Source organism: Humulus lupulus, chromosome 7, assembly GCF_963169125.1.
Source record: "Humulus lupulus chromosome 7, drHumLupu1.1, whole genome shotgun sequence".
NCBI lineage: Eukaryota > Viridiplantae > Streptophyta > Magnoliopsida > Rosales > Cannabaceae > Humulus > Humulus lupulus.
This window is the reverse complement of record NC_084799.1, coordinates 123,367,151-123,376,744: the sequence shown is the minus strand read 5'-3', so window position 1 is coordinate 123,376,744 and position 9,594 is coordinate 123,367,151. Positions and strand designations below refer to the sequence as shown.

The window sequence follows — 9,594 nt, the reverse complement described above, 5'->3', positions numbered from 1 at the left end:
CCGCCAATCCCAGGGCCAGTGGATGATTATAGCCTCAACCGCCATCAATCACACTGCCTGCCTTAGATATACAACCTACAAATCTATTTGCAGCCATCAACCTGGCCTACCAGCCCTGGTACTCTAAGACAACGCTAAACCATAGCAAAGCCAATCAACATAATAGCCAAAAGATACACACACTACGATACAAAACCTAAATGCTCATGCATCAATCATCAAACCTCATTCCCACAAATCACTTACATATTTATCAGGCTCCTATTCTAGCAGATAAGGAAACTCACATAAATAGTTAAACAAATATCGCATTTAATACCAACCATGAGTCGAGCTTGTCTTTGGCAGTGAGCGTACATGTTCGGTCAATCTCCAGGAACCATAAACCTTGGCAAGCTCTGATACCAAGTTGTAACACCCTACTTCCTTAGAGTCATTACTAACGGATTTATAAATGTGCCATTAGCTCGCTAATCGAGGTTTAAAACTAGAAAGTGTGTTCAAATAAAAATATAGAGACTCATTTAATAAACATTAAGTATAAAAATTTGGTCTTTTATTGAAATTCGTAAAAATATTACACTGGGATCCCAAAACAATGTTTTGAAATGCATTCACAAACCAAAGATACAGTACAGTCGACCTAAGTGACAAAACCAAACATTTATCACGTGTTCCTTAAAATACCCTAGCCGTGGTGGCCAGGTAGGCCAAACATGTACACACCGCTCCATGCCCTCCAACTCATGGTTGTAAGATCCAGCTTCTTTGCTCTTACCTGCACCACAGAGCACTCGTGAGCCAAGGCCCAGCAAGAGAACTTCAAACGTATCAAGCAATAAAAATATATCTCAACGAACCATACTCAATCAGAGCAACAACAGATACAAAACCCTACTAGCATGCTCAAAGACACAGCATCTCGACCAGCTCAAAAGCACAATAGCATAACAGCCTATTAATACAGCAATGCAATAACACATTAGCACTATAACCAGACACTATAGTAATACAACAGTATATTCAGGTAGCATCTCAATACAGTCACAGCATATGATAAAGCACGCAACAAGCTAAACACATAGCGACCATGCCGTCTGAAGCGCTTTACCAAGCCCTGGGTTTGTGATCCACACCGTGAGGATATCCCAGGTATCCTTTAGGGTCTTGCCCTGGAAACTCGCACTCCGCGTGCTAACACTACTCCCAGCCCCTTGCCGTACTCGACTCTTGCCTCTCCCAGCTTCTGTCACCCCCGGTTCTTGCTGCTTCCAGCTCTTACCGATCCCGGCTCTTGCCTCTCCAGGTTTCTGCTGCTCCCGACTCATGCCACTTCTGGCTTTTGCCTCTCTCGGCTTCTGCCGCTCCCGACTCTTGCCGACCAGTCACATTCACATATATGACATAGCAAACCACAAACAACACACAATACAACACACCACATAGCTTTACGGGTACAACACGGTTCTCTTACCTGGTGTCCCGAGCTGACAATCCAAAGCGATCCCGAGCACGATCCTAATCCCGAGTCTGATCGGTAAGACCTAGTCACAACGTATCAACAATGGCCATCCATCAAGTTCTATTCCAACAAATAATTTCGGGATATAATTCTAGCCTCCGGGACCTTGGATTCTACCAATGCGGGTGATAAAATCCATCCAAGCTTGAACAATTGGGTTCCCAAGCCAAAAACCCACTATACAGCCAACACTCCATGCTAAGGTCGCAGCCCAACCCCTTAAGGGTTGTGGTATGCCTCAAAACATAGGCAAAATGCCTCCCTGTAAGGAGACACGGGCCCTGGCATGCTTAGCCAAGCGCCGCGGCACGCCTCCAGAACAGAGGCCTCCCCAGGCCTCACACACACACGCACCACGGCTCGCACCTCCATGCCCAGAAAATCTCCATTTTTCCCTGCATTTCCTTCAAGCCAATCCTACCACACCATCTAAGCTCCACAGCAAGTCCAAAACAACCACATAAACTCAGCCCATAACTAAACTTAATTCAAGAATCTAGTTCACATACAACTTACAATTCTAACTATAATTCAACAGAAACTCAAGAAATTTAAGTGCTAGGCTCCTTACCTCAGTTGTGAATTCAAGCTTACACTTGCTCTTCAACTTCCAAAGCTCACTCCTTCTAAGCTCCAACCCTTAGACTTCTGGTCTAGAATCTCTCAAAATCATGCACCAAGGAGAAGAGTGTTGAATCGACCAAGAGATGAGAGGCTGAGAATTTGTTTCCTTTACTTAGTTCCAGCAGTTTCTCAAGTCATCTAAATTAAATAATACCCCTGCCAAATGACCATACTGCCCCTTAAGCTTAACCTCTATCCTTAAGTGACCCAAGGGCAATTTAGTCATCTATCAAATCATGTTAAGTCCTCGAGTTTTCCTATAAATCTCCATTTAATCCCAACATATCCAAATCATTACTAAATTGCCCCCCGATACTCAATAAATCCCAAACTCATATTATATCCCCAAAATACCCCTAGGCTCCTCCTAAGTTGGGTATCCGACCCAGTTGTGACTTTCTAGCTAAATCTCTCCCTAAGATCGTCTCGGATCACGCATCTCAAATATATCCCCATAACACTGTGGTCTCACTCACAACACATGTATGTTTACAAGTATGCCCCCCCCCCCCCCCCCCAACGGGCTAAAATTACAAACACGCCCACTGTTCACAGAAATGGGCCCCACATGCTTATTTAATACACACAATCATGCATGTCCAATGACATAATTACCAAATTCTATAATATCATAATTAAATCATTTGTTGCCCTCCCGGCACACTAATCAAGGTCGTAAACCTTATTAGAAAATTTGGGATGCTACAACGCTTGTCGTCATCCCCGACACCCTTAGGTCGTTCATTCTCAGATGTCATATCAATCATACAATCACATAGTACATGTATTCAATTATTGGGAACCACAGTCCCGTTCACAACCATAATAGTGCAGTCTTCTTACCTCGAATCCCGAGCGAAGGACACAAAACGGTCTCGAGCATGATCCTTAGTCCTGAGCCTTGATGATAAACCTAGTCATAGTGTCAATGGGTAACCATCAATTTCTAATCCAAGTAAATACTTAGGAAATAATAGCTAGCCTCTGGGACCTCGATTTCTACTAAACCGGGTAGTAGAAATTGTACTGAGCGCTTAGGTTCGAACCCCCGAGCCTTCCCAAGCCTAAACACTAACCTAGGCAACAGTTCCATAGGCAGGCCATGACCTGGCCCTAGGGGTCATGGCGTGCCTCAAGTCAGAGGCACGACCCCGTGCATTTGGGGGAGGCGAGCCGTAACTTGCCCCCTAGGGCCGCGGCGTGTAACATGCCGGCCTTGATGGCATGTTACAAGCTAGGATGGCGCTTGGTCAGATGCGCACGCGAGGGTGCAGGCTGGTGAGCATGCTGATGCCTAGTTTGTACGGCAGTGAAATTTTCGTAAATATCTTCAATATTGCCCAGAAATGGACGGGACATGGTAGGTTCCATATTGAAGGGTCAATGAACGCAATAGTATGATCAGATTTGGGAGATTCGGAGAATTGGCGAGTTGGAAGCCAAATATGTCTCCCAAGCGAAAATCATATATGTTCCTGGTAGAAGGCTAAAAGCTCAGAAGGCTCTTTGTAGGGGGAGCACCTGGTGTCAGCTCTCCACCACCCCCTGGCGCAGGTGCGTCAAGTAAGCTACTACTAGTTGGGAGGACTAGTAGGGCGGGCATATGAGGACCACGAGGGGACTCATATGTCTCCATGAGTAGGAGTACTCATGGACATTACCAGGCCGCCCCGGTAGTGCGTCGAAGTGTGCTGCCAGAGGTTTAAGGGTATGGTTCCCTTGGCTTGCCGGGATGCCGCTTGCATAGAACGTAGCCCAAACCTTCGAGAGATGTCGTGGTGCGCCATGGCCATGAATCTCGACACGAGATGGCACGGGAAGTCATTCGTGGGACTTGTTAGCATGCAATCATTGGAGGGTACACTATGCTTGAGCAGGACAGAGGTCCAGTGTATGCTACTAGTTTGGCAGCCAATCTCGAGGGCCGGCCAACATGCATGATGGTATGGTGCCTTGAGGATTGAACCATGGACGTATGGGAGTCCTTGGTCTGTCACGTGAACTAATCGGATAGTATCGAATGGGACATGATGGGAGGTGTTGGCACGTCAGCTTGGTGTTGGCTCTTAGCCACACATGCTACCTTGATTTGCGAATGTCTGGGTGAGCATCGGTGTTGGGATTTGCCTTGCCATAGTGAGAACCTATGGACAGTGTGAGTGTCTTGGCTGGATAGCCTTGATACCTGATTGCACTCATAGATGCTTGAGAGCATGACAGAGCGAGAGTTGTTCGAGAGACGGAAGTGTGCAGAGGCACACGGTCGCGCGAAAAATGTGCCCATTGTTATTCAAATGGTTGGAAGGCTGACCTTGGCTCATAGGAGTCAAGGTGCCGCACGGGCATTTCAGTTGTCAAAATGTCAGCCCGTGACACGGCGCACCTTCAAGACAGAGTGCCCTCCCAGGGAATTCTGGGCATGTGGATCGCAACGCCCATGAGCTGGGTCTTGGCGCGCCCCCACAAACCCAGAATTTCCTGGGTTTCCTCAGCATTCCTCCCAGCCAAATTCTCATAATTCAATCTTAACAAGCCTCCTAACCAAAACCAAGCTCAGTTACAAGTCTAGGACTCTTAATCACATATTTTAAACTCAAAACCTCAAGAATCACATTACCCCAATGCAGTGAAAATTCCTTACCCAATAATCACTTTAATTCCAACCTAATGATTCAAATTTTCTAAGAAAACAGAGATAAGACCTTACCTCAATTGTTGCCTGAATACTCACAAGCTTTCTGCCCTCTACCAGCTTTAAATTCCTAACTTCTTAAGCTTCAAGTCCAGCCTTTCCTTAGCTTAGCCCAAGCCTTTCTTCATAAATTTTAACTTTCCCTTCAGCTTCCAAGTATATGAGAGAGTGAGAGAGAGAGAAAATCGTGAGTGAGAAGGGTGAGAGAGAGCTGAGAGTTTCCTCAATGTTTCTAATCATTCCCTATTCTTCTGAGTATATCCTAACCCATCTAAAGATTATTTTGCCCTCTAAGCTTATTAGTCATCTAAGGGTTCTAAAGGGTAAAACGGTCATTTTCCCCCGGTTCCCACTAGTTCCTCAAATGTTCCTACTATTAACTAGTTAACCCTGTCACGCCTAATTAATTACCAAATACTCATTCGTTACTCAATAAATCCCAAATTATTCCCTAAATTCCCAAAAATACCTCCAGCCTCCCCCGAGCTGGGTATTTAAACCCCGCTGCGACTATTTTGCTAATCCACTCACTAGGACCATCTCGAGCCATATCCTATAAATATATCCACATAATAATGTGGTCTCAACCATATATCACATAAAATCATATTTATGCCCTTAACGGGCCAAAATTACAAATACGCCCTTATAAACAGAAAAGGGCCTACATGCATATTTAATACTCATAAACATGCATATCACATAACCATATAATCATTTTAATCATGCATACCACTTAGTCATGCATTTAACCAATTAAACATACATATAAATATATATATATCCAATTATGCCCTATTGGCACGCTAACCAAGACACTAAGCCCTATTAGCAATTTCGGGTTGTTATAATTTTCTTTTTACTGTAACCCTTATAGGAACACCAAATTTTGGAAATAAAACTTATAAAAATATGAAAACGTGAATGGGTAACTAGTTATCCAGATGCGAACATTCAAATTTAGAAAAAAAATTATATGAAGAAGATGGGAGAGAAGGGAAAAGGGATGGATCTGATTTTTTCTTCTATCTTCAGATCTGTGGTAACTGGTTAGCTTCCCGTTCTTTGTGTGTATATTTATTAGGGAAACTGGTTATTTTTATGTTCTTTGTGTGTATATTTCTGGGGGTAACTGGTTACCTTCACGTTCTAATGTGTGTATATTTCTGGGCTCTTTATGGTAACTGGTTACCTATGTTACTAAAATCATAGTTACTTCTTCTTCCTTTTTTTAATGAACTGTTCTTCCTCTTTTTCCTTCAAATTTAATGCTTCTTTTCATATTTAATATGAGAAACCCGTCACCCCTCTCATGGTAACTAGTTACCCCTATTATGGCAGAAAGTTATTCCTCTCAGGATAACTGGTTTCCCCTCATGGTACATGTTATTTAGCCTAGCTCTAGGATTTCTTACAAAACTGTCAAAGATCAATACCTTAACCAGGATTTGAAAAAAGAAACGTACAATCTAAAAAAAGGAAAAAAATGATTATAATAAATAAAAAATAATTGTAAACACAATTCATATTATAAAAAAAATGCAAAACAACCAAAGAAAATTTAATATAAAAATAATATAAAAAAACAAATAAGCTAAAAAATAATAATAAAATTACAAACATACCCTTCCAAATTAATAAAACTTGACTAAGAGTAAAACTATGGCATAAAACAACTTTTATACAAAAATATGAGAAAATATACCCATAAAAGTGAAAATTCTTAAAAAAGGCCATAGATTAACTTTTTTTGAAAAAAAAAACAATATTTTTGCACTCTATAAAAAATCTCATATAAAATGTAATTTCTTCCAAAATTTAGGCAAAAAAGGAATTTTTTTTTTCTCTTTGATAAGGTATGATTGGTTCGTGGTTTGAAAACTGTATTTTTAAAAAGTATGATTCTAAAATGAAAATCTGGATTTAATGTTGGAAAATGAGTTTCTGAAAATGTGATTGGTTCAATGTATGGAAACTGTTTTTTAGTTTTAAAAAATTGAATCTGTAATTGATATAAAATCTGAAAATATAACATAAACAAAATATGAGATTGGTAGAGTCAAATTTAAAACCTATTTTCAGTTAGTATTTTTTTTTAACAAATGTTGTATAATATCAAATTTTAATCTACCAATAAATTTTATTAAAAAAAATTAAATTAGTATATTAATTAAATTCTTAATAAATTCTACATAGTATAATACATTGATTAAAATATTTTATGTCCAATCTTAATTAAAATACGTTTGCCCACTGTTTTCACGGTGGTGTAAAATTGGCTTTTTCCAATAATTGAGTTTGCTTTCGGTGAGTCATGAATGAAATTGACCTATCGGCTGATGGTGATTGCCAAGTTTGGTTTTTTATTTATGTGCTTGTTGCACCACATGATGAGTATTGCAACATTGGTTAGTAGAGCATATCAATTTGAAAAACCATGGAGAAGAGGTAAAGGCCTTTTGCAATGCAATATGACAATTATTTTTTTTCAAAACATAGATCCTCTTTTTTTGCTTTGAGCAAGAAGTCTTTGGTGCCGCATCATGGAACCAAAGAAGCACACATCTATTTCAACTTATTCCTGAAATAGCTTCATACATTACTTATGGAACCACACACCACAAGTTGAACAATAACTTTCCAAATATTTGGTTCCTCTTCAAAGTTCCAATTGTAGTTTATCAAATTTCAACTTTCTCTTCAATTTCCATCTACTTGGTAACATAGAACTTATTAAAAATAATAATAAATGCATGAAGAATAGCTGTGTAAATGTAGCACAAATTTACATGAAAAAAAAAATCAAGCTCTTTAAATGTTCTATACCTTATTTTAACTATAAATACATACTACCAATCAGGACAAGCGGACAACCATGGTCCTCACACTCAAAAGCCATTCAAATGCATAACAGTTGCAATGTATATAGAATTCAAATAACTTTTCATGTTTACATGTGCTTCATTTTTTAATTTCTTTGGCTGCAAAGAAAAATTCTTGGACTGATGTAATTAGAAGAGTCAAGGGTCCAAAACCATCTAACAATTTGCTTTGGTGTTGCCCTGCAAAATGCAATGGCAATATGACATATTTATAACATAAACTAAAAAATTAGAATAATAACACAGTTAAATCTATAGCTTGTATCCAAGCAAAACACTCAAGAATAAAAATCCAATTGCAACACCTCAAAGCCTTAAATGACAATATTAAGTGTTACATTAAAATGCTTGAGAGTTGAGACATCTACAAGATTAAACACAAAATCAATTTGCCTTTAATCTAACTACAAAAAACCATAAAGCACATGTATATGTCACATTTATTTAGAAAATAAAGTAAAATTGTATAGTACTACTACATATAAATCCTCTATGGAATGTGATCTAATTAAGGCCTCAACACACTTTTCTAGCTTCTTAGCATTCCATGTACAGAAGGCTTTAACCCTCCTAAAGCCATCATCAAGAGAAGAAGGATCAAAGGAAAAATACACTGAGTCAATATTCTGAACCAAACAACAAATCCTTCAAAATAAAAATAAAAATTGTTAGTGCAAAGGGCTCAAGCAATTAAGTGAGTTCATTTTATTATTAAGTAATAAATCTACCTGGCAGAACAGCTACAAATACATCTTTAGCTCGCTTAAGGCAAAAGTCCACATTATCATTAATATGTTCAAGTAGTGATGGATTTAGCTTAATCAACATGTTAAAAGGTGATTGGTCTCAAATATGTTAATCTCTATATAACACACGACACACATATATGTATATATGAGAGAGTGATTATAAGTAAAAGATATATACAAATTTTTCGCACAGGCATTTTATCAAACATCATATATGTCAACTACAACAATATTATATTGCCAAAGATTGAACCTAAGCATACTTTTCCATATTAAGAACCATAAAAAACATATGAATTCCTTAATTACTCATAATAAACTATTATTAATTCCATGTTAAAATTGGAAACCAAAATCCATTGATATTGCAAGGGTCTCTTCTCTGATCATGGGCTAAAGAGATGGAAGAGAACAGGGGGAGAATAAATGTGTCATATAAATTTTGAGATATATGACTAATAAATAATATACATCATTCTAAGTATTAAAATACTACAGAAAAATTATTTTATCAGAAAACCATAGAAAACAACACCTATGGTCATCAACAGCAAGAGAAATTTTATGTTAATGTGAGTGATATTTGCACCAAAATAAAGTAGGTGAGTGCAGACAATTAAATAGAGAATATGAGAGAAGGGGAGAAAGAAATATTGTACTATGTTTGAGCATCTTGAGAAGGGCAAGAGTAAGATGTAGATATGCTCAGAGGTATCAAGAGTGGGGGAATTCGGCGGAGGGTTGCTGAAAGCTTCTCCGACATCAGCGAAACATTCCCTAAAGCCTTTCCATACCTGACATATTTCAAAGTTTTCTACTTCTTCTTCGACCGTTGATGGAAGAAAGAGGGTCTTCTTTTGTCGATAGGAGGAGAGGAAGAGGTAGAGAGAAAAAGAAGAAAAAAATTTAGTTTTATGAGTTTTGGAAAGTAATTTTACAAAATGCAGAAAACATGATTTTTGTGTTTTTTATTTTACAACAGAAATTTTAGATTAAGATCATGATTTAGTTTTCAGAAACAACTAACCAATCAGTAATTTTTATGAGTCCCACAAATTTTAAATTTTCAAAATCATAAAGTTGAATCCAAATGATATACCAATCAGGCCGTTATTTCAAAGTTTA

The 9,594-nt window shown here is 38.6% G+C and overlaps 1 long non-coding RNA gene across 1 annotated transcript; it reads right to left on the bottom strand.

Annotated features, from left to right (window-relative positions):
• Window positions 1-7,971: 7,971 nt before the first annotated feature.
• On the bottom strand, window positions 7,972-9,394 carry LOC133789888 (uncharacterized). Its single transcript, XR_009873766.1, has 2 exons — window positions 9,129-9,394; window positions 7,972-8,365 (listed from the first exon to the last, which is right to left on the bottom strand). It is a non-coding gene; the product is annotated as an uncharacterized LOC133789888 (long non-coding RNA).
• Between the last annotated feature and the right edge of the window lie 200 nt (window positions 9,395-9,594).